Below are 22,684 nucleotides of genomic sequence, written 5' to 3' on the forward strand. Positions count from 1 at the left end.
TGAAAAATATATTGCCGTGACAGTTGTAGTTAAGCTTCTCTGATCTGGAACGAGGAGTGGTATTGTCAGTGGCGCGTGGAAGCAAAACAGTGCTTGGCACAGAAATGAGAGCTTGTCAAGGAGGCACTGAATCCTACACGGCCAAACTAGTTGTGATGGAAGCCGAGTTTGTTCATTTCTGGGTCTGCTCCCTTAACATATAAAATGGAGGTGGGATATGAATTCTAGCATCAAAATGTGTGTGAGGGTGAGAAGAACCCCACCTGTACCTTCCGCTTCCATGGACAACAGGAAGGGGAACAGTTCACCTCTCCTCCCTCAAATTAGGGTTTCCAACCTTCAGGTACTAGCTGGTGATCTGCTGCTATTACAACTGATCTCCAGCCGATAGAGATCAGTTCACCTGGAGAAAATGGCCGCTTTGGCAATTGGACTCTATGGCATTGAAGGCCCTCCCCTCCCCAGACCCCGCCCTCCTTAGGCTCTGCCCCCAAAACCTCCTGCTGGTGGCGAAGAGGGACCTGGCAACCCTACCTCAAATACATATTCTAATTTTAATAATGAGCCATCCCCTGATTTATTTGTGACTGGGACAGAAACACGAACGGTAAGCATAGCTGCTGCTGTTCAATCTGGTTTGGGCCCCAAGTTCTGTACAAATAATGGGCTGTCTTCACATAACAACTGTCATCCAGAGATCCAGCTTTGCTTTTCAGCTGCTGGCTATATAACAGAAAAGTTCTTTATGTGTTCGTGGAGCTTTGCGTACAGTATCTAGTAGAGGCTGTACAGGTGGCCAGTCCCTGTAGTCTAAAGCCTCGTGACATCCTGGTGCATACATACATTTTAGTGGAAGCAGGAGGCTCACACATACCCTTCTGAGTCACAGAATGCTCCATGTGTGAGGGGAGTGTAATTGTGTGTGGAGCATTCCTTGACACTGAATACTGAACTGAATTCTTGAAACATCCAGAGGACTACTCAGAAGATGAGGCCCAACCTGTGGGCATTTTAAAGGTCCACAGGACCTGACTTGCCTTGGGAGCATGGCCTGGAGGGAGGAGGGGCTCCTGCTTTTCCCCTTGCACCATTTTATGAAGTAAAAATTAGCCCAGGGTAGAGTTATTCCTGTCATTCCTGAAGAAGAAGAAAAGTTGGTTTTTATACCCGTTTTTCTCTAACTTCAAGGAGTCTCAAAGTGGCTTACAATTTCCTTTCTCCTCCCCACAACAGACACCTTGTGAGGTAGGTGGGGCTGAGAGAGTTCTGAGTAGGGTCGCCGGTGGGGTTGCCAGCTCTGGGTTGAGAAATACAGGAGATTTGGTGGGGGGTGGAGCCTGAGGTGGGTGGGGTTTGGAGAGGAAAGGGACTTCAATGCCATACAGTCCAATTGCCAAAGTGGCCATTTTCTCCTGGTGAACTGATCTCTATCGGCTAGAGATCAGTTGTAAAAGCAGGAGATCCCCAACCACCACCTAGAGGTTGGCAACTCTAGTTGCCAGGTCCCTCCTGGCAACCGGTGGGAGCTTTCTGAGGCTGGGGTGATGGGACCTGGAAGGGATGCAGATGCTCTAGCAATCTCTTCTGAAAACTCTGTGGTTCCGGGTTTACCTGGATGATTGCTCCCCCCCTTCAGCTGGCCCTCTTCCGCCCGCTGACCAGCTGAGGGGCAGTAGGCAGCCCAGTCGATTGGTGGGCAATTGTGCTCCAATAGCGGGCAGTTGGCAAGCTTAGTTCTGAGAGAACTGTGACTAGCCCAAGGTCATCCAGCAGACTTCTTATGGAGAAGTGGGGAATCAAACCCAGTTCTCCAGATTAGTCTGCCACTCTCAACCACTACACCACGCTGGCTTTCTTGGGCCTGTAGGGGAACCCAGACACAAAAGTTACAAAACTTACTTCGGTCCTCAGGCTAATGTGCAGGATGGGTAGATGCAGTGACACTTAAATCTGCCATTTAAAAAAAAAAATCACTGACAAAACAAGCATCTCCCTGAACCATTGAACTCCAACTCCTCTAGAAAATAAAAACAATCCTTACATTCTGGCATAATCATCTCATCAGAAAGACTCCTGCAAGACAGTGAATCTAAATCCCCTGTCCCTTAAATGAAAAAGGGACCACTCATTATATGGATAAATTGTGAAGTGCTTAGGAATAAAATTGTAGAGAAAACATAAAAAACTGGGATGCTGGGCCTTGTGGAAAAAGGTTTGGGCAGACACCTAAACAAAAGGGAAATCTTGAGGATACAGAGAAGGCATTAGGCCTATGGGGCGGAAGGGGGAGTGGTTTGCAAGGAAAGTGTGAAGGAGGCCGGCGGGATCACCAATGCTTTTTACAGCAGGAGGGAAGCCAATTAGCCACCCCATTGCACAATTTATTCCCATTTGCTGCTCTGGAAATACAAGACTGCACAGCCGGTCAGGACTAGATGCTGATTAGGCAGCCTTGTGTAGCACAGGGGCTGCTGCGCAGGGATTAACAACGGAAAGCTCAGAGTAGCACTCCGTCATGGAGCTCTGTGCCTTGCAAAATTTTCGATTCAAATCCATATAATTCTGCGAGGGCTCGCCGTCTTACTGTTACTCTGATTTTAAGCTTTCCAGCTGCACGTACTGCACTGGCGTTGTGAACAAAAGCAGGAACTAATGCAAATAAGCCCCTTTCCCCTTGCTTCCCCCCACTTTGATATAGTACCTACTCCGGTAGCTCTCTGTTTCCTCACCTGCGCACACAAATCTCCCACTGCAGAGATGATCAAAGCCGCTGTAACCCTTCCTTAATGTCAGGACAGTCTATTTACATGCTCACCTCTGATATCTGTCGAAGTGGCCACACTTTTGACAGTTCTTTCCTCATTAGATGACTTTTGCAATCTAGAAGTTGTCAGAATAAGTAGGCCAGCATTTTCTTGAACCTTTTCTTAGGGTGTTCTGATTCACATGTTATTTTATATATATATATATATATATAAAAGCCTGCTTGGCTATTTTTGTACTCTGTCACACTGAGATAAATAGGACGAAACTTGCTGCCTCTCAAAGATGTCATGCAGAGAGTCACGAGAATGTGGGGGATATGAAAATTGAGGAAAGGGAACAAAATTAGCAATGGGACCCTCAGTGTTTCTGAGAATTAAATTCCAGTGGCCATCACAGAAATCCTTCTCGAGCAATTCCTTTCTCATGCTGGGAACTGGAGTGTTTCTAGTAGAAATGAGAATCTACAGTATTTGCTTCTGCTTAATTTCTGGTTTACGATAAATCATGTCAGATAGACTTCCAAGCATTTTTTTAAGTGAACAGGTTCAATTAATTGCCACTAGATCAAACACTTGGCGTCACAAAATTGATTCAATAGCAGGGTTGATCTCGGAATTCCTTTTTGGAATGGGACCACAGGCTGCTGGCAAAACCAAAGCAATACATCAAGGATACTTTTATGCAAACATATCTATTATCTTCGGTCAATGAAAAACTCTCTTGGAGTTGTGTAGGTGTGTTGGGGATAGCCCTAGCCTGCATGAGGATTCAACAAACTCTCTCTACAATTTGAGTTGATCTCTCTCAAAATAGACCTTTTAAGTTGTGTTTTTTAAAAATTTGTACTGAGAAGACAATCAATGGTGTGCCAGATTTACATGTTTCAGTGTACCATTGTATTTAGAACTTAAGAAAGGCCGTGCTGGATCAGACCAAGGCCCGTCAAGTCCAGCAGTCCGTTCACACATTGGCCAACCAAGTGCCTCTAGGAAGCCCACAAACAAGATGACTGCAGCAGCATTGTCCTGCGTGTTCTAAAGCACCTAATATAATAGGCATGCTTCTCTGATCCTGGAGAGAATAGGTATGCATCATGACTTCATTTATATCCCCCTTCATTTGCTTCATTTATACCCCACTTTTCTCCCCAACAGGGACCAAGAGCAGCTTGCATCATTCTCCTCTCCTCCATTTTAGCTTCACAATAACCCTATGACATAGGTTAGGCTGAGAATGTGGACTGACCCAAAGTTACCCAGCAAATTCACCCAGGGTATAAAATGAAATAAATAAATAAAACGTTTCCATGGCAGACTGGGGATTCAAACCTAGGTCTTCCAGATCCTAGTCTGACATTCTAATTGCTGCACTACCTTGGAAATTCATTGAATTGGTTTCTTCATCAGTTTCTGGAAGACTGTGGACATAGTCACATTAGTAAAAATAAATGAATTTCTACTAGCTAGTGAGAATGAGGAGAGTGGGAATGTACCCAGTTTTGCTGTGGCTGTCAAGCAATGCCAGATCTATTTGGACTTGTACATCATGGTCTGTGATCTGCATGTTGGATGTTGAAGGACACATTAATATAACTTTTAAAATTCTGCCAGCTAAATGTACCTTTATACAGTAACTACTTTTGTGTGCATGTGTGTGTGTTAAGTGCCGTCAAGTCGCTTCCGACTCATGGCGACCATATTAATCAATGTCCTCCAAAATGTCCTATCTTTAACACCCTTGCTCAGGTCTTGCAAACTGAGGGCTGTGGCTTCCTTTATTGAGTCAATCCATCTCTTGTTGGGTCTTCCTCTTTTCCTGCTGCCCTCAACTTTTCCTAGTGACTCTTGCCTTCTCATAATGTGACCAAAATACGATAGCCTCAGTTTAGTCATTTTAGCTTCTAGGGTCAGTTCAGGCTTGATTTGATCTGTAACCCACTGATTTGTTTTTTTGGCAGTCCACGGTATCCATAACACTCTTTTCCAATACCACATTTAAAAGGTGTCTACTTTCTTTTAGTTGTTCTTATTTATTAACTTGTGTTTATTAGTGACTTTGTCTGGTTTTTATAGCCAATTTTTTAAATTTTTAAAAATAGCAAACTACTACTAACAGCACCACTATTACAGGTACATATTCACACTCCATTTCTTGTTGAAATTATATCCAGTTCTATGAGACTGAGAATGTGAAAATTGTGGATGAAATATTTCTTTGGATAATTTGTCAATTGCCTTTCTACTCAAACACCCAAGGAAATTTACAAGAAAAAACAATATAAAAATACAGTTAGCTAAAAAGCATCAAGCAAAAACATTACTAAAAGCAGCAGTTGTACAACAAAAAGGAGCAAAAGCTGTCAGCTAAAATAGATAATTAGACTTGTCAAAGGGACTCTAGCCATCTGTTTATCCAGTGGCAATGATGGATCTCGACACAAGTTCAAACTGCAAGCCTGATTTTTGGCCATGGACATGGGAGAGGATAATATCCTCATCAAGGATAGGGTGTGTAACTATTCCCAAGTCAATTCAACTCACAATCTATAGTATGGTTGTTTATGCATGGGTACTTTCACTAATGTTCACCCCCTATCTGTCTTGGCTGTTCCTTGGAGTTATGCATGAGTTTCCCCTCCATTAGAGATGACCTCACTGCCAGCCCTCACAAATCCTGGGACTTCCTGTCCCTCTATTAACCTGATTCTTCCCTCTCCCCTGAGCTCAGCCCGCTTGAAATCCACACGTATAAGGCAAAGCGCAGGACACAGAAGCTTGGTTTATCTCTCCGCAAGCAGACAGCCAATTACAAAGCAGCATGTCAAGGGGCAGGATTCAAATACTTCCTGCTTCCTCTGAGTTCTTTCTGAGCAGAAGGCTTTTAAAAACGAGGCTTCAGTTCCCCCTCCCCAGTTCCTTTCAAATAGCTCAGTTTTTTGTTTTTGTTCTTAAAATACTCTTAAAATGCCTTTGGGGGGGGCGGCAATTAGGTTTGGGGGGGACTTTTCTCTCAGTACAGCCAGTTACAAAGCAGCATTTCAAGGGGCAGGGATTCAAATACTTCCTGATTTGAGCTTGGAGACTTCAGGTGCATAGATTCCCAACAGTGTGGGCTTAGCGAGTCACAAACCTCAGGTAAACCTCCCATGCATAAACGACCTATGCCCCGTCTTGTTAGGGTTAAGTTTCAGTTTGTTCAGCCTTTCACAGGTTCTAGACACTGGTTCAGGATGTCCACTGTCCCTTAGAGTTAAATGGAAAGCAAAGGTAGAGCTGAGCGTCATCTGTACACTGGTGACATCAAACTCCAAGTCTCCAGATAACTTCCCTCAGAGGTTTTGCTTTAATGCTAAACAGCACGAGAAGCAAGATGGAACCCTCTGCTTCTCACAGGCCAGTTTCCACAAGCTGAGCCACTGGCCCTCAGCACTGCCTTCTGTGGCCACCCTGACAGGAAGGCGTGGAGCCACCTTAGACCAGAGCCAGATGGATATGTGAGCAGAAGGCATTCCATGAGTCATATTCGACCTGGAGTACAAATGTTCAAATACTAGCTAAGCTGCAGACGAGCCTCGGTCTTCTGGGGAAACCTAGGAGTTGCCATATCTTATTCTAATAAAAGAGGATAGTAACAAACTTTTTTTCAGAGTCGTAACATGAATGATTGAGCACTGGTGACAAAAAGCCATACTAGCTTTGAGAACAATTTCCAAACTACAGCAGAATTTTTGTGCACAGGCTAACATTCTTTTAAGAGCTGGGGGCTTTGCCCTTTCAAGTCCGTTCAAAACCAAAGTTAAGGCTATCAGATTTGCTTGCATCTGCTTCCTTCTGCCTGCTGGTTTAATCATGCATGAAAGTGAAACACAGGAAGGCATCAAGTCTGCTTTTCTTGATGCTCTGATGGACTCTTTCCTGGTTAGATTCTCTGTCAAGCTTTAAGCATCGCTTTGAACTAGGAACACGAAAGGAAAAGGGTGATTCTTCAAAATGGAGGTTCAGTGGGGAGAGCAGAGAATTAACTGCAAAGAATAATGAAGCTGCAGCAGTATGCTGTGGTGTCTAATCTTTGGACTAAACCCTTTATGTTCAAATACTATATATAGTTTTTGACTCTACTCTAAAAAGGAATTTTAAAAACCCCAATGAGGGTTTGAGAAATGTGGTTGAACTGAAGTTCTAGAAACTGTAGCCTTTTTGTTGCCCTCAGAATAGGGCATGAGCCCTGTGGCACAGAGTGGCAAGCTGCAGTACTGCAGTCCAAGCTCTGCTCGCGACCTGAGTTCGATCCCGACGGAAGTTGGTTTCAGGTAGCCGGCTCAAGGTTGACTCAGCCTTCCATCCTTCCGAGGTTGGTCAAATGAGTACCCAGCTTGCTGGGGGTAAAGGGAAGATGACTGGGGAAGGCACTGGCAAACCACCCATAAACAAAGTCTGCCTAGGAAACGTCGGGATGTGATGTCACCCCATGGGTCAGGAATGACCCGATGCTTGCACAGGGGACCTTTACCTTTTTACAGAATACTTCTCTGTGGGGTAGAGTTGCCAACTATGGCCTGGGAAATTCTGAGCAATTTGAGCAGTGGATGTGGATAAGGGGATTTGGGGATGGATTTCACCTAGAATCCATGGTATATCTTAGAGTTTGGTCCCTGAAGCTGCCATTTTCTTCCCAGAAACTGATCTCTGTAGCCTGGAGATCTGTTGTAATTCTTGGAGATCCCCAGGCCCCACCTGGAGGTTGGCTACCACTATAGCAGCAGCATGCAGGGTGGGAAAGGGACAAAAGAGGACCTGCACATACCTGCTCTTGCACCACTCGCTGTTGCCGCTGCCACCCTTCTCCAGTGCACCTGCACAAAAGAGCACATGCAACAGTGACTTCAAAGCCCCTTCTCCAGTTTGGGAAGCTCTCCTTTCCCTTTCCTTGCTTTATCGATCCATGCCATAATGCCACAGTGCAAGTCAGCAAGGAAAGGGGAGGAAAACCCCCCTTAAGGCACTAAAAAGAGGGGAGGAAATAGTGCATGGCCAAAGCTACTCCAGGCCATTTAGAAAGCTTATCTCTGCCCCCTCCTTGTAGTGGCAAGGGGTTGGATCCAGACTAAAATTTCCTGCCTCTGACCTCCCACTGCAGCCCACCGATCTGCATAAAAAGCTGCTCCTGGGGGATGTGGGACCCAGAGGAATGATGTGGGGGGGGGGGGTTTGCTGCCAGAAGGGGGGATCCTGGGAAATTCCCAAATTAATGTGGATCCAACCCTTCAAGTATCCGAAGACTCTAACCAGGCTATCAGGGTCACAGAATCAATGTTATAATGCTGAGCTATTGTATTTGTATGGAAGCATACTTAAGACAATTGGCTTCATGCTCTTCATCATCAAAAGCTAGGATTGTTCCTTAAGAGGGTGCGGAAGATTTGTACTGCAATTCAGCTTGTTTTGCCCTTGAAATTATGCTTCTCAAAATGTAAGGCAGCTTCAAATTCTTTGGTGGCTGATCCAATTAGTTATGTTTCAGTATTATCTATTAACATTTGGATCTTTGCCACAATGTGTTGTGGCGACACAAATTCTTTATTTTATATGGAATAACCTTTCATTATGCATACTGTGAGAAAATTGGATTAGAAATTCAAAACAAATCCTAGACAGGAGCGAGTCTCATTAGAAAAAAATATCAGGGACTTTATGCCTGTCTATGCAGCAGCTAACAAAGGAGGCAGATAATGCATGCTAGAATACAGGAAACCACGCTTGCCTAGTTCTTGTTTCCGTGGACTGTTGTGCTGGGAAAAGTTGTATCACTTCAAATACTCAACTACTTCCTTCAGTCTGAACAACTCTTAGAAAGTACAGGAATCTCTTCTTGTAATCCCTGAAATGCCCTGTAAGGAAGCTCTAGTTATTTCAGGCACAAAGAGAAATGTGGTACCTGTCACAAACCTGTCCTGGGTCTGTGTGATCTCACATGCACGTGTGTTTGCTTGCATATAAAAGCATGCTTCTCCATGTGCCACCACCACAAGATATTACACCCAGCCTATCATGTAACCCTGGTAATGCTGCTTCTGCGCAAGTACAAAGGGCAGAGCTTTCAAATTACTTTCCCTCCCCATGCATGTATGTTCTTAGCATATGTGAGCAGTCTAGGCATGTGGGAAGGATTTGAATCACAATCTGCTTCCTTAAACAGGAAAGAAATTTTATTACTAAATATTAAACTAGAGCACATACATGGAAATTAGTAGGTACAGATCATGCCTAGAAGGTACAGATCTAAAGAAAATAAATACAAAACCATAAGTCTAGCGAAGTTACAATACAAGACAGTTACCTTTGATGGAACAAACACATCCCCAAACTCCCTACTGCCCTATTTGCAGAGGAGCTTGGGTAACAGCATAGGTCCCAGCATCTGGGCAAAGTATTTGAACAAAGAACAAAGGAAGCTTCCACCCTTTAAACCTTTCTGCCTGTTTTGATGGAAATCTCCCCCACCCCCAATCCAGAGTTAGAAATCTGGTCCCTTGTGGGAGATACCCCAAACTCTTCCAATCAGGTTACCTGGCACACAGCCCACATCTCCCTACCCCATCGGGTTTTTATGACCAACATCCATCTCTTCCCTTTGGCATATAGCTAAAATGGAACCAGAAACCCAATTCCTGTTTCTCCTGAATCTACATATTTTATTGCAACTCTCTTGTTGAAATAAACAGTTGAGAGGGGCTGTGGCTCAGTGGTAGAGAATCTGCTTGGCATGCAGAAGGTCCCAGGTCCAATCCCTGGCCTCTCCAGTTAAAGGGACTAGGCAAGTAGGTGATGTGAAACACCTCTGCCTGAGACCCCGGACAGCCACTGCTGGTCTGCGTAGACAATACTGACTTTGATGGACCAAGAGTCTGATTCAGTAGAAGGCAACTTCATTTGTTCATGAGAGATTTCCATGGCTGCCAGCCTCTAGGTGGGTCCTAAAATATATCCCGGAATTACGGATCTCCAGTTCTCCTGGTCAAAATGGTTGCTTTGGAGGGTGGACTGCATGGCATTATACCCCACTGAGGTTCCTGCCCAGTATCCACCCCCAAATTTCCAGAAATTTCCCAGCCTACACTACTCTTAGTATAGTGTGGTAACAATTACACTAGAATCAAAAGGGTTGAAACAAGTCTTGCAATGCAAACCTAAACAGAATCATACTATTCTAAAGGAGCAGTTCTAAGCAGGTATAATCAGAAGTGAGTTGGGGCTTACTCCCATTACTCAATGGGGCTTACTCCCAAGAAAGAACTTTTAGGATTGCAGCCTGAATCCACGAACTTCAATCTACTTGCTGGGAGGAAATAGCTAAAACTGCTCCTCTTTTGTTGACTGGTGAGTTTACTTAATTCATTAAGGCCATTGGGAATTGCAGAGGAGTTGCAGTCATGGGGAGAAAGTAATTGCGAACTGCCAGGAAGAAGGTTATAAAGGGTAGGGGGGAAAGCTCATCCTTTCTAGTTGTGAATGAAAGGGCTTAGAGTAAAAATAAGGACAATGAACTGAGCTTATCCCACAATAGGATAGTAAATCAGGATACTGGTTTGCAGCAGCATAGCTAGAAAGAAGTAAAGTCATACGTGAAATCAGATGATCTAATTCAATATTATTTCCCCTGGCTGATAGCAGCTCTTCAGGCAGAGGTCTATGCTGACATTCTTTTAAGAGGAGGTGTTCAGGATTGAATCCCATTGATTTAAGGCTTTTTTTCCTAGGGGAAAAATGGTAAATGTAAAGCACCCTACCAGTCCAAAACTAAGGTGTCTCCTCTTTGAGACAAACCGTGACACTTGAACAAAACAAAATATATATCTTGTATAAGCCCCATGGCACAGAGTGGTAAGCTGCAGTGCTGCAGTCAAAGTTCTGCTCAGGACTTGAGTTCAATCCCGACAGAAGTCAGTTTCAGGTAGCTGGCTCAAGATTGACTCAGCCTTCCATCCTTCTGAGGTCAGTAAAATGAGTACCCAGCTTGCTGGGGGTAGACGATTGGGGAAGGCAATGGTAAACCTCCCCGTAAACACAGTCTGCCTAGCAAATGTGATGTGACATCACCCCATGGGTCAGTGAGGGACTACCTTTACCTTTTACAAGCAGCAAACACAGCAACAGCAACTATTCTTCCTTAGGATTTCTCCGTGTGAGAGTACTTGGCTCTGACAATTTATCTGCTCCCTATTACTTGCATCCACATTTTTCTGATATTCCAAATGTGAAAATGTCCTAAGTTACAATCACATGGTGTTTATCTGTTTCTTCCAATGTGTACAGACCAGCTTTTAGAGATTGTGAGCAAGATGCTGTTTATTTAGAAAGAGTAATAAAAAGGCAGTCATGGCTTGATTTACGATGACAGTGGATGGGGAAGAAGGAAACTGGAGGGGACCAGATAACAGCTGAACAATCGTTTTGGAATAATATATCTTAGTGCACTTGAAAACTTTAAGGAAAACTGGAGTTGATTTTAAAAAATGGATTTTTAAATTTTAAAACTATCAGGTGGACTTAATTTCTGCCTTGCTGTTTAAGGGTGATTATGGCTTAGGGTTGCCAACCTCCAGGTAGTTAATTTCAAGTCAATCACAGACACAAAGTAATCCATTACTGGATTACTTTGTGTCTGTGATTGACTTGAAATTAACTAGCCGACTCCATACTAAGTTCCTGACTGTGTGTAATAGTGTGGTGGTGTATATTTTGATTGCTCAACCTCCAGGTAGTAGCTGGAGATCTCCTGCTGTTACAACTGATCTCCAGCCAATAGAGATCATTCACCTGGAGAAAATGGCTGCTTTGGCTATTGGACTCTATGGCATTGAAGTAGGGTTGCCAACATCAGATCCAGAATACGCGCAGGTAATTGTTCAGCTCCACTAGTAGATCATTTTAAAAAATGTCGTCATAATGAAAATGACCTTAGGTTTTTTGTGGTTTGGAGGCTCAGAGGCAAACGCTTTGATAGAAGAGACACAGAGAGATTACTCAGGCAGAAAGAGGCATATTTCATGCATCTGTTTAATTTCTTAGAGCCATATGGTTTAATCTGGAAAATGATTTATCATGTTTTATTTGAAAATGATACTGTCTCTTTAAGAAATGCCTGCTGTTGTATCACACCGGAAGATACTTAAGCTACTCCATTTGGGGGGTTTGGCTGCTACAACTTGTATCCCATTTGGGAACGTGGAAACTGTAAATTTGTCTGTGCAACCTTATTTCAATGGTTATCCTGATGTTGGAATAGATAAGCTAAAAAATACATATGGTTGCTATTTTGTCTCTAACAGGGTGATGCTTAAAAGTCTATGAGAATTTTGAAGCTACAGAAGCTTATATTGAAATGAGTACATTTTGAAATCAATATATGTACGTATATCTATATTTATATTGTTTAAGTCACTTGAGAGAACATTTATAAGAGATTGTTTATTGTAATATATACATATTTGTGCAGAAACGGGACTGGGGAAGAATTGAAACAATCGTATCCCTTTCTAGCCTTCTTCACTTGAAGACATCGACCTCGGATTGATTGTTACTGTACCAGGACTGAGAAATACTTTGTTGTACATATACAATTGGCTTGTTAGCACATTGTTATACACCCAGAACTGGGAAATACTTTGTTGTATATATGCAATTGGCTTGGTAGCACATTGTTACATTCAATATACTTTTGTCATTACATATTGATGTCAGCCTGTTACTGTACTAATGTTCTAACCTTAGGTAATGGTGCAGAGGTGTAGATTTTTGATTACTAACCTCCAGGTAATAGCAGAACCTCCTGCTATTACAACTGATCTCCAGCTGATAGAGATCAGTTCACCTGGAGAAAATGGCTGCTTTGGCAATTGGACTCTATGGCATCGAAGTCCCTCCCCTCCTTAAACCTTGCCCTCCTCAGGCTCCACCCCAAAAACCTCCCACCGATGGTGAAGAGGGATCTGGCAACCCTACATTGAAGTCCCTCCCCTCCCCAAACCCCGCCCTCCTCAGGCTCCACCCCAAAAACCTCCCGCCGGTAGTAAAGAGGGACCTGGCAACCCTATTATGGTTGCCTCTCAAGGCCAATGAATGGTTTAGCTACAGATCATGAAGGCTTTTGGCCAGTGTAGTTTACCTTTCGTTTATACTCTCAAATGTTCTGCTGGATAGATCCTTCACCCTAAAGATCACATTCCTTAGCAACCTTCAACATTGAAAGTAATTTATGAGGCAAAGAGAGTTAATGGAGACTACAAGATAGCCTTGTAGCACGGCGGATACTGTGGATGTTGACTAGGGAGGTCCAGATTCAAATGTGTGCACGCTCTCTCACTAATCTACTTCACAGCCTTGTTTTGAGGATAAAAATGAAATGTCCTTGCCTACATTGCCTTGGTGTTGCTGAAAGAATTTCCGCTCACGAGTGCAGTTGGAATCTTTGATACCTCCTAGAAATGCTGTGGATTTCTCATTTTACCTCTGTAAGAGAATTGCCAAATGTTCCTGAGAGAGCTGCGCCAGGAACAGAGTGGTCTTCGGCCTTGAGGCTGACTCCCGGAGAGCGCACTTCAGCCTTCCTGCTTGGCTTGCATCTCTGCCGAAGCAGAACAAGCAACTTAGGCACTTATTTAGCTTTCTTTTGTCACCGCCATGATTTATGAGGCCATCACAAGCCCATTTTATTAAGGCAAGACTAAAACCTCTCTGGGAACAATTCTATTACTGGGAGGTTTTCTTAACATGAACGCTTTCCATTTTGGGGGTCTGTGTGGCACTACAGAGGCTACTAAAACAATTGCGCTCATTACCAGAAGGAAGAATACTGAGATATGATTGAGATGTTCTCCTTTTTATGAGAGGAAATTGTATCAAACCGAAGGTACATTTGGATAATGTCTCTGCCCTCAACTCATCACATTCCCATTTGAGCCACCTGTAATTAGGCACAGAAACCATTAAAGTAAGTACCAGTGATAAATCTTAACAGTTTTCTGTGGCTGTGTACATAAGCCTTGAGGAAGGATTTTGGTTTAGGAATCTGTTTAATTTTGCAGAAGAGGGGCTTCTGTTGCCTTCACGCTCAATTAAATTTAAAACTGACCTCACAAGTGCTTTTCAAAGCACCTTTGAGCCTTTCTCTCCCTGTTGGTATGATATATAAAAGTTTTAGAAATGATTGTACCTGGTTTTTAAATTAATTGATGACCTTGGAAGAAGGTAGATGTACTATCTGGTTGCAACTTTCTTACAATTGTTGTGTCATGTATGATTTTCAATAGAAGTGTCCTACCTGAAGTGTATTTTAAGGCTGCAGCCCTATATACACTAACCTGGGAATGAGGCTCCTTGAACAGGTCTTACTTATGAGTAAATTTCCATAGGATCAGATTGTTAGTTCTTTCTTCACCATTGTTTCCTTCCAGGTCCACAGCAACCTTTGCAGACCTCCGTTTGCTGGCCTGTGATGGGGGGGGGGACGACGGCCCAAGTCAGTGCCATGCAAGGCTGTGCTTGCCTGTCCAGCCCTGGGCCTTCTGGCAGTTGCTGGGGCCCAGTGAGGTCAGACAGCTCACCACCGCATCATGGCGGTGGTGGGGAGGCTTACCACAGCAGCGCCTCTCCAGGCTGGTATTTTCTCGCTCGGCTGTGTTCTTCTCCCGAGTTTGTCCCCCAGTTCAAATGGGTCAATTGGGCCCGGGCTCATCAGGTTTCCACTCAGGTCCACCAGCCGGGAATATAAGGAGCCCTCACCCGTCTCCCCGGTCACTTGCCTTCAGGTTTTCCTGCCCTCCCTCCCTATAGTTTGGCTGTTTTGGGTTATGTTGTTGTAATATTGTCACAACGTTTGGATATGTTTGCATGGGGCCAGATCCAGTTTTGGGGGAAAGCCGGCCTGCGTGTCCCCTTTTCCCCACTCTAGGGATCCCAAGAAGGGATTTGGGGGGAGGCCTGGAATGGGACATGCCCAGCTTGGGGGCTGCCAGGGACATTCCCAGCCCAGTGGTAGGGAACCACACTGCAGGTTCAAGTCCAAGTGGGTCTCACATACTGCCATCCTAGGCCACTCCCAGCAAGCGGGCTGGGAGTAGGATGCATCTGTCGACAGGTGGGTCAGCCGATGCCTTGGATCCAGCCCCTGTGCTATGCCAATGTACTTGCGCTGTAACCAATAAATGTTGTGGCCGTTTTCATTCTAGCAACTTGTCTGTGTCTTTAATTGAATGCCTGGATCTATATAACTGCATGACAGGGGTTAGGCTTCGGGGTTCCTGGTTTGGGTAGCTGGCTCCAGTCAGTCCTCCAGTTAAATTCTGGGCTGGCAACTATTAACAGAATTTTGAAGGTTAGAAAATTGTGGTACTGTGTTTTTCTTCCAGTGTGGCATAATGGTTACAGGGTCAGACTAGATTTAGGAGATCCAGGTTCAAATCCCCACTCTGCCATGGAAGTTTGCTGGGTGATCTTGGGCAAGTCATACACTCTCACCCTAACCTACCTCACAGGGTTGTTGTGAGCATAAAAGGAAGGAGAGTCTTTTTATGGTAGTCTTCAAGCAGCGACTGGACAAACACTGGTCAGGGATGCTTTAGGTTGATCTTGCATTGAGCAGGGGGTTGGACTAGATGGTCTATATGGCACCTTCCAACTCTGTGATTCTATGAGAAGAACATGATGTAAGTTGCTTTGGGTCTCCATTGGTGAGAAAGATGGAGTTTAAATGAAGTAAACAAATAAATAAAGGATTTCCCTGTATGGAGATAGGGTATTACACTCTGCTGAGGTCCCTCCCCTCCCTGAATTCCATTCTTCCCAGGCTCCAACCCAAAATCTCCAGAAATTTCCCAACCTGGAGTTGGCAACTCTATTGCCATAGAAGTACATCAGTGTTTCTCTGATATGGACAATAGATGCTCCTAGAATGCTTTTGGTTGGATGAAGTGAGGAATATGCTTTGCCTCCAATGGTGCTGTTGCCATTTCATATTTTTATGTTTATAGTAATCTATCTTATTTGCTTTACTGAACAAATGAAGTTCGAGCAAGCGCTCTCCCTATATTCTCAATTCATGTATAATAATAATAAGTTATGAATGATCAAAAAATGGCAAGTTGAAAGGGAACAGTGGCATCTCTTAGCACATGCATCACTATCCAATAACTAAACTTTTCTGGCACATAGTGTCTGGGGTCTTACTAGTAACACAAGCCCCCAACCCAGATTGCTGTATTCCAGCTGGTGTATGGGTGGGAGAAACATTTCCTACAGATTAAGCAGATATTGTGATCCACCTTGAACAATGATGGAAAAGGCATAATATAAACGTTGAAAATAAAGAATGGTTTCTGGGCCAGATTTGCTCATTAATGTAGCAACCAATAGTCTTAAACCACATATAGATCATTTCTCCTCATCTGACTTGTCAGGATCCAGATCTGGCACATCATTAGTTTTCCCAGCCCTCTTAGATTTGCTTCTGGTTCATGCTGATGACTGTTTCCCTGTGTTCAGGGTGAAAAGGGTAGAAAGCTCTGAAACATTTTTGAGAATTGCTTTTTATTTAGAACCTGATTAGGAGGGGGAAAGGAGAAAAGATCAGGGCACATGTTAGCAGGTAATCCAAGTTATGACAAGATGAATAGACATTTAATACAGCAACGTAACACCAGTATTTCTAGCAGCAATGCCAAAGCAAGCTTGTCTACACCCAGTTACCATATCATGCTGTGTGAGAGATCTGTTCTTCTGACAGTTATGGAAGCAGGAATAATAGATTTGTCAGGTATTGTGCCTGCTGTAGGTCCAGAACTGTCACTATATTTCTGTAGCGGGCATCCATCAAAAGGAGAAGGGAGCAATAGATGATGTATCTGTTCTTCTTTTACCATCACCTAAGAAATCTTTCATTATAGCATTCTTTGTTATCAGCATTAGCATGCCACTGAATGTTGAAATTGCAGTAAATTCTCTTGAGAAAATGTGGGTTAAAATTATTTCAGTCATTCTCTGATGTCCTTTCCTTGCCTAAAATAATCGCTGGTGAGAATTGTGCAAGGTAGGGATTTGACATTGCTGCTGAAAATTGAGGCAAATGGGCACCCCGTTTACCTAGGAGCAATTGGAAGCAAACAAACAAAAAATATACCCCTCGTATTAAGGCAAAGCAAACATTTTTGTTTTGTTTTGTTAATGACCTGGATCATTTGTATCTGACAGAATATTAAGGCTATGGAGAAATATTTGCAGCTCCTTTGTTTGTTGTACCTGGTATTCTTCTGAGATGCGCAGGCCTCCCAGAGTTGGGAAGGATATGGGTCCTGTGAGGTCACCCTTGTTGTAAAGAAAGAGCATTTGACTTGATCAGTGCCATTCATAAAGATACAGTGGGGGAAGCCGTGTGTGTGTGTGCAAAAGATCAGAAAATAGGCAGCTCCTTTATTTTGGAATCTATTTTTGGTTCTTTTGGTTCTGCAGAATGACAGTTTAGGAAAGAATTTAGTAACTGATGGTCTCTTTATATGCTCTTGGAGACCAAGAAATAGTTTGATGATTTGTGACTTTATGATAAGGCCCTTCTGTAAAGCAGACAAGGAGTTCGTATTATAATGAGAGTTCAGATTTTAATATGAAAGTCTGCAAGCCTTTTCTCTGTTCACTTTCCCCAGTGCTCTAACCGAAGTGGGAATAGCAACTCATTATACTGAATGAAAGCTGTTTGATATTTTGAAATGTATTTTATTTACTTTATTTACCTTCCACCTTTCTCACTGATACTTAAGGTGGATAATACAATATAAATCAATGCAATCAGTAGGATGATACATCTAATGAGCAATGTAGTAGGACTAGGATTGCAGAAATTTGAATCAGAACTGTTGTCTGAACAAAAGCATAAATATAACGATGTGCTAAACAATTTAGAATATGGTATTAAATAAGTAAAAACAACAACAATGCATTTGGCTGGAACAATCTGTTATGATCTGGTGGTTCTTCTTTAAAAAAATCTCCAACAAACAGCCCCTCTTGGACCAACGGAGCTACTCTGGCGAGAGTATATGTTACATGTCAGTATACTTATGAATAAAGTAATTTTGTCACACGTTTGTTACATATTTTTCAGAGCTGTGAAAGGTTGGTGAAACAATAATGAGATGACAATTAATGCGATCTAGAAAATATTGTGGAAGTTGCAGGAGACAACGTAAAATTAGACAAAACTGCAAGACAGACATGCAGCATTATTTACTGGTTATATGAATGACCAGTCCATATATGGACCAGTCCATAATCACAGAATGTCTGTTCTCAGCTGAGTGCTCTTTATTTTTTGAACACGTTACTTTTTCTGTTTGGTTCTCATTTGTTGAATGTATTAATAAAAGTGAAAGAATTAGATGTGGGGCAAAAAACATACCATAGTTGGATGTGCAGACAACGGATTGGATCCAGCTAACATAATCGTTCATCGTTCAGTGAGAAGAAGGAGGGGGAAAAGGACTAAAGCCAGTGCCATTGTCCATCTCGAATACTAGAGTTATGCTTCTGTGGCTGGTGGAACATGCTTGGAAATCACTAGGGCTATTCTAGTGGACCCTGATTCATGTCGCCCTTGCTAGATCTGAATATATGCCTTCAAGCCAGAGAGTGTAAGAATCAACTAACCTGTCCCATTGATTTCAACATGCCTTCAGCATGACTAAGTTCCATTAATGGAAAAATACATTTCTTATCTATATCCATAACATAGATAAATCATATAAAATCAAATATCTTTTTAAAACGGACTGGCTCTAACCAGCTTTTTAACTGGTAAAAAAGAGAGGAAGGAAACCCTTTGACCACCAAAAAGTCTATGTTGGATATCATGGGACCTGTATGAACAAAAATTATGGGCAATAGGGGCTGTGATGAGAACATAAGAACCTTTTATTGCAGAGAAGTTAACAGGAAAGGAAAGATCATTTAGCAGATTAAAGAAGGGTCGCATGCATGCCCTTAATGGACTAGCTTTCCTATTTGCTGCCCCCTGTAGGAGTTTTTTAATACATTTAACAGTGTCAGTCAACAATCTGAGATCTTTATATTTACATTCTCAGAGAAAGAATGGTTTCTCTGAGATCAGCATTAATTAATGTATACTGCATCTCTCTATCACAACAGGAACCCTAAACATTTCAACTCCCTCACTGTAGAGCAGATTACTTGCATTCCCAATCTGATCTTCGGAGGGGCCATGGCCTGCTGTGCTTTTCATGCAGAAAATTCCAAATTCAGCTTCTAACATCTCTGTTTTATAAAAATGGGTCAGGTAGTAGGTGATGTGGAGAGCTGCTGCCATTCACAATAGACAATACTGACCTTGATGTCCTGACTCAATATAAGGTACCTTCATGTGTATTCAACCTTAGATGAATATTCGGTCATCATCTTAGATGAATATTCGGTAGAGGAGTTTGAGGGGGGCATGATTGCTCTCTTTAAGTATTTGAAGGGCTGTCACTTAGAGGAGGGCAGGAAGCTGTTCTTGTTGGCAGCAGAGGATAGGACTTGCAATAATAGGGTTAAATGGCAGGAGGAAAGGAACCGGCTGGATATTAGAATTTTTTTTTTATAGTAAGAGTTGTTTGACAGTGGAATCAGCTACCTAGGGAGGAGGTGAGCTCCCCCTCACTGGCAGTCTTTAAGCAGAGGCTGGGCAAGCACTTGTCAGGGATGCTCTAGGCTGATCCTACATTGAGCAGGGCATTGGACTAGATGGCCTGTATGGCCCCTTTCAACTCTATGATTCTATCTCAATTAATTAATTATCACACCCAGCATGCAATATCTTTGAACAGTTGTGCCTATATCTTTGATGTGCTTCAGAATATTGTCATCATTACCACCTCATAGTTGCTGAAGAGGTGACAGTGTGCCAGCAGTTTGATTAAACAGATATAGGGTATATTTAGTCTATTCTAGCTCTAGGGATACGTTGCAATCCTGCTGTTGCAGTAAAATTTATAGAATGCAACCTGGTATGGGTGGGATCTTTATTTCTCCAGTTCCGCTGGATAATGATTTTGTTTAATATGCTAAGATACCACAAATCCTTACAAGATTTAACCTCTCAAACATCAGATAATTTATTGGACCTTTTGTTGTGGGTAAAGACAACTTTCAGACTTTGGATTTGCTTATAGAGCTTCAGAATTAATAAGAGGTGGAAAGCCTTTAAAATTGACTAAATTAGCAGCATCTTTTACTACCAGCCTAGTTACTCATATTCCCTACATCAGCGTCCCCAACATGATGCCCATAAATGCCATGGCACTCGCTAACACCTTTTCTTTCTTTCTTTTTTAAATTTTATTGGATTTTTCAGGGTACAGAAAGGAAAAATAGGGGAAAGGGAAATGATTATATATATGTTATATCTTAGATATAACATTCATCCAATATTTCACTAGTGTTACCGCTTTTGTTGCCATATTTGGTCCTTTTAACTTCTATTTCTATTTCTGCTACTACAGTGCTTACTTTACATCATTAATTTTGTCATACATATTACATAATTTATAATTTTTAGATAATCACCACTCTTTCATTATTTAACGCTGTATAGCTAGCTCTATTACTTATGGCAAAGAAAATACACAGAATTACAAATATCTATCATAGAAGGGTTGCCATCTTTGTTTGTGATCCTCGATCATCTTGTACTGAAGCAGAGCTGAGAGTCTTGACATAGATGCGTATTTGTTCATTTTTGTAATCCACATCACTAGATCAGGTAACACCTTTTCTTGTTCCTGCCAAATATTTTTAGAAAGTGGGCAGGGCCAGATAGGGATTTTGCCCAGCAAGGCTTCCGATTGCCTACTGGAGATTTGATTGCCTGTGCAGATTTCCCCCCCAATGTTGCTTTGGCAGCAGCTGCCACCACAGCACAAGGATCTGCACTGTGTTACTGAAGTTAAGCTGCAGCAGCCATTTTGTGACAGCCATTTTGTTGCTGCACCCAGCATGCCGTGTCAGAATTCCAAATGTGCCCGCAGGCTCAAAAAGTTTGGGGACCTCTGCCCTACCTCCTCCCATCTGAATGCAGAACCCAGGAACTGCGATACATTATATTAAGTGTAGAGATGAGATTCTTACTGTGCTGGAAATACTGCCATCTAGGAAAAAAATAAGGATTTTAAAATTAAATAAATAAAATTAAATAAATATTATTAAATAAAATTAATATGGCCCAGGAAACCCACGGATTTATACAACATCCTTCCAAGGTTCCCCGTACCGCCTAAGCCTCCAAATAAATGGAACACTTTCTTGTCTACCTTAGCTTCCCTGGATCATTAAAAAATTTATCTGATAGCTCTAAACTGGTGGAGAAATACATGCCGTAATAACCATAAAAGGGGTCTGCTGTAAATAAATGCATGATTTCATTATTCCCCATCTAGTTCCATTCACTGTTTGGCCAGGTCATTTAGACTCAAAACCGATCGATATGGCTGTACTAATGCTTGATATGGGATAAACACAGAGCCCACAACAGAAAATGGACTTCCCTGTAATGTGCTGAGCTGACAGCACAATGCTTGCTTTTACAAAGATACAGACTGTAATGTCCACGGATTCTCTCCCCCACCCCCAGAACCGATTTTCTGCTGACGTGGTGTGATTGGAGGAGCAGAAATAGAAACACTGGCTTGTTACATCGCTGCAGAAAATGTCACACGTTCTCTGTGCAAAAAAACCCTGCTATTGGCAGTATCGATAAGAAAGAAAACAAAATGCTGCCTGCTGAAACTAGAGTTGGCAGGGAGTGAAAATAATCTGGCAATAATAGATGAGACCGGGATCTCGTTTGTCGGCAATGTATTGATGGAAGAGCGTGCCGAGAAATTCATTTTGCCTGCAAAGTGTTGTCTCTGCTAGACAGCTGAACCAGGGGTTTTGACATGGGCGCTAATTATAAGAGCATTCGTTGGGTGGGGGAGCTGCGAATTGCTGGAAAAGTACAGCTGACTGCAGTGATGTGGGGTCTGGAACACAATCTCTCTCTCTCTCTCTCTCTTTGCACCAGTTCACTTGACAGTACAAAGGAAAAAAGGTTGTTCTTGCTGAGATTTATTAAAGCTCAAATTGTTACTGGAAACCTTTAATTGGCCCCATTCTTTACATTGTAAATGAGGGTTTGGGAAAATTCACAACATGTATTTGGGAAATTTCTCCCTTTTGAATTTGGTATTCTAACAAAACTGGAATGTGTAGTATGAAATAGCGGCTTTGCAATTGTATTTATCTGTTCCAGCATTTATTATATCTTATCTTTCTTAAATCATGGATGTTAAGTTCGCAGGACGTCTGCCATCTTCTAAGTATTCACTTAGGGTTACCAGTAGGGCTGCCAACCTCCAGGTGGTGGCTGGAGATCTGCTATTACAACTGATCTCCAGCTAACAGAGATCGGTTCACCTGGAGAAAATGACCGCTTTGGCAATTGGACTCTATGGCATTGAAGCCCCTCCCAAACCCCACCCTCATCAGGCTCTGCCCCAAAAACCTCCCACCAGTGGCAAAGAGGGACCTGGCAATCCTAGTTGCTACCCTCCAGTACTAGCTGGAGATCTGCTTTTACAACTGATCTCCAGCCAATAGAGATCAGTTCACCTGGAGAAAATGGTTGCTTTGGCAATTGGACTCTATGACATTGAAGTCCCTCCCCTCCCAAACCCCACCCTCCTCAGGCTCCACCCCAAAAACCTCATGCCGGTGGCAAAGAGGGACCTGGCAACCCTAGTTACCAACCTCCAGGTAAGGCCTGGGGTTCTGAAATTACACCTAATCTCCAGACTGCAGAGATCAGTTTCCCTGGAGGAAATGGCAGCTTTTTAGGGCAA

This window comes from Euleptes europaea, chromosome 11 (genome assembly GCF_029931775.1).
Source record: "Euleptes europaea isolate rEulEur1 chromosome 11, rEulEur1.hap1, whole genome shotgun sequence".
Taxonomy (NCBI): Eukaryota; Metazoa; Chordata; class Lepidosauria; order Squamata; family Sphaerodactylidae; genus Euleptes; species Euleptes europaea.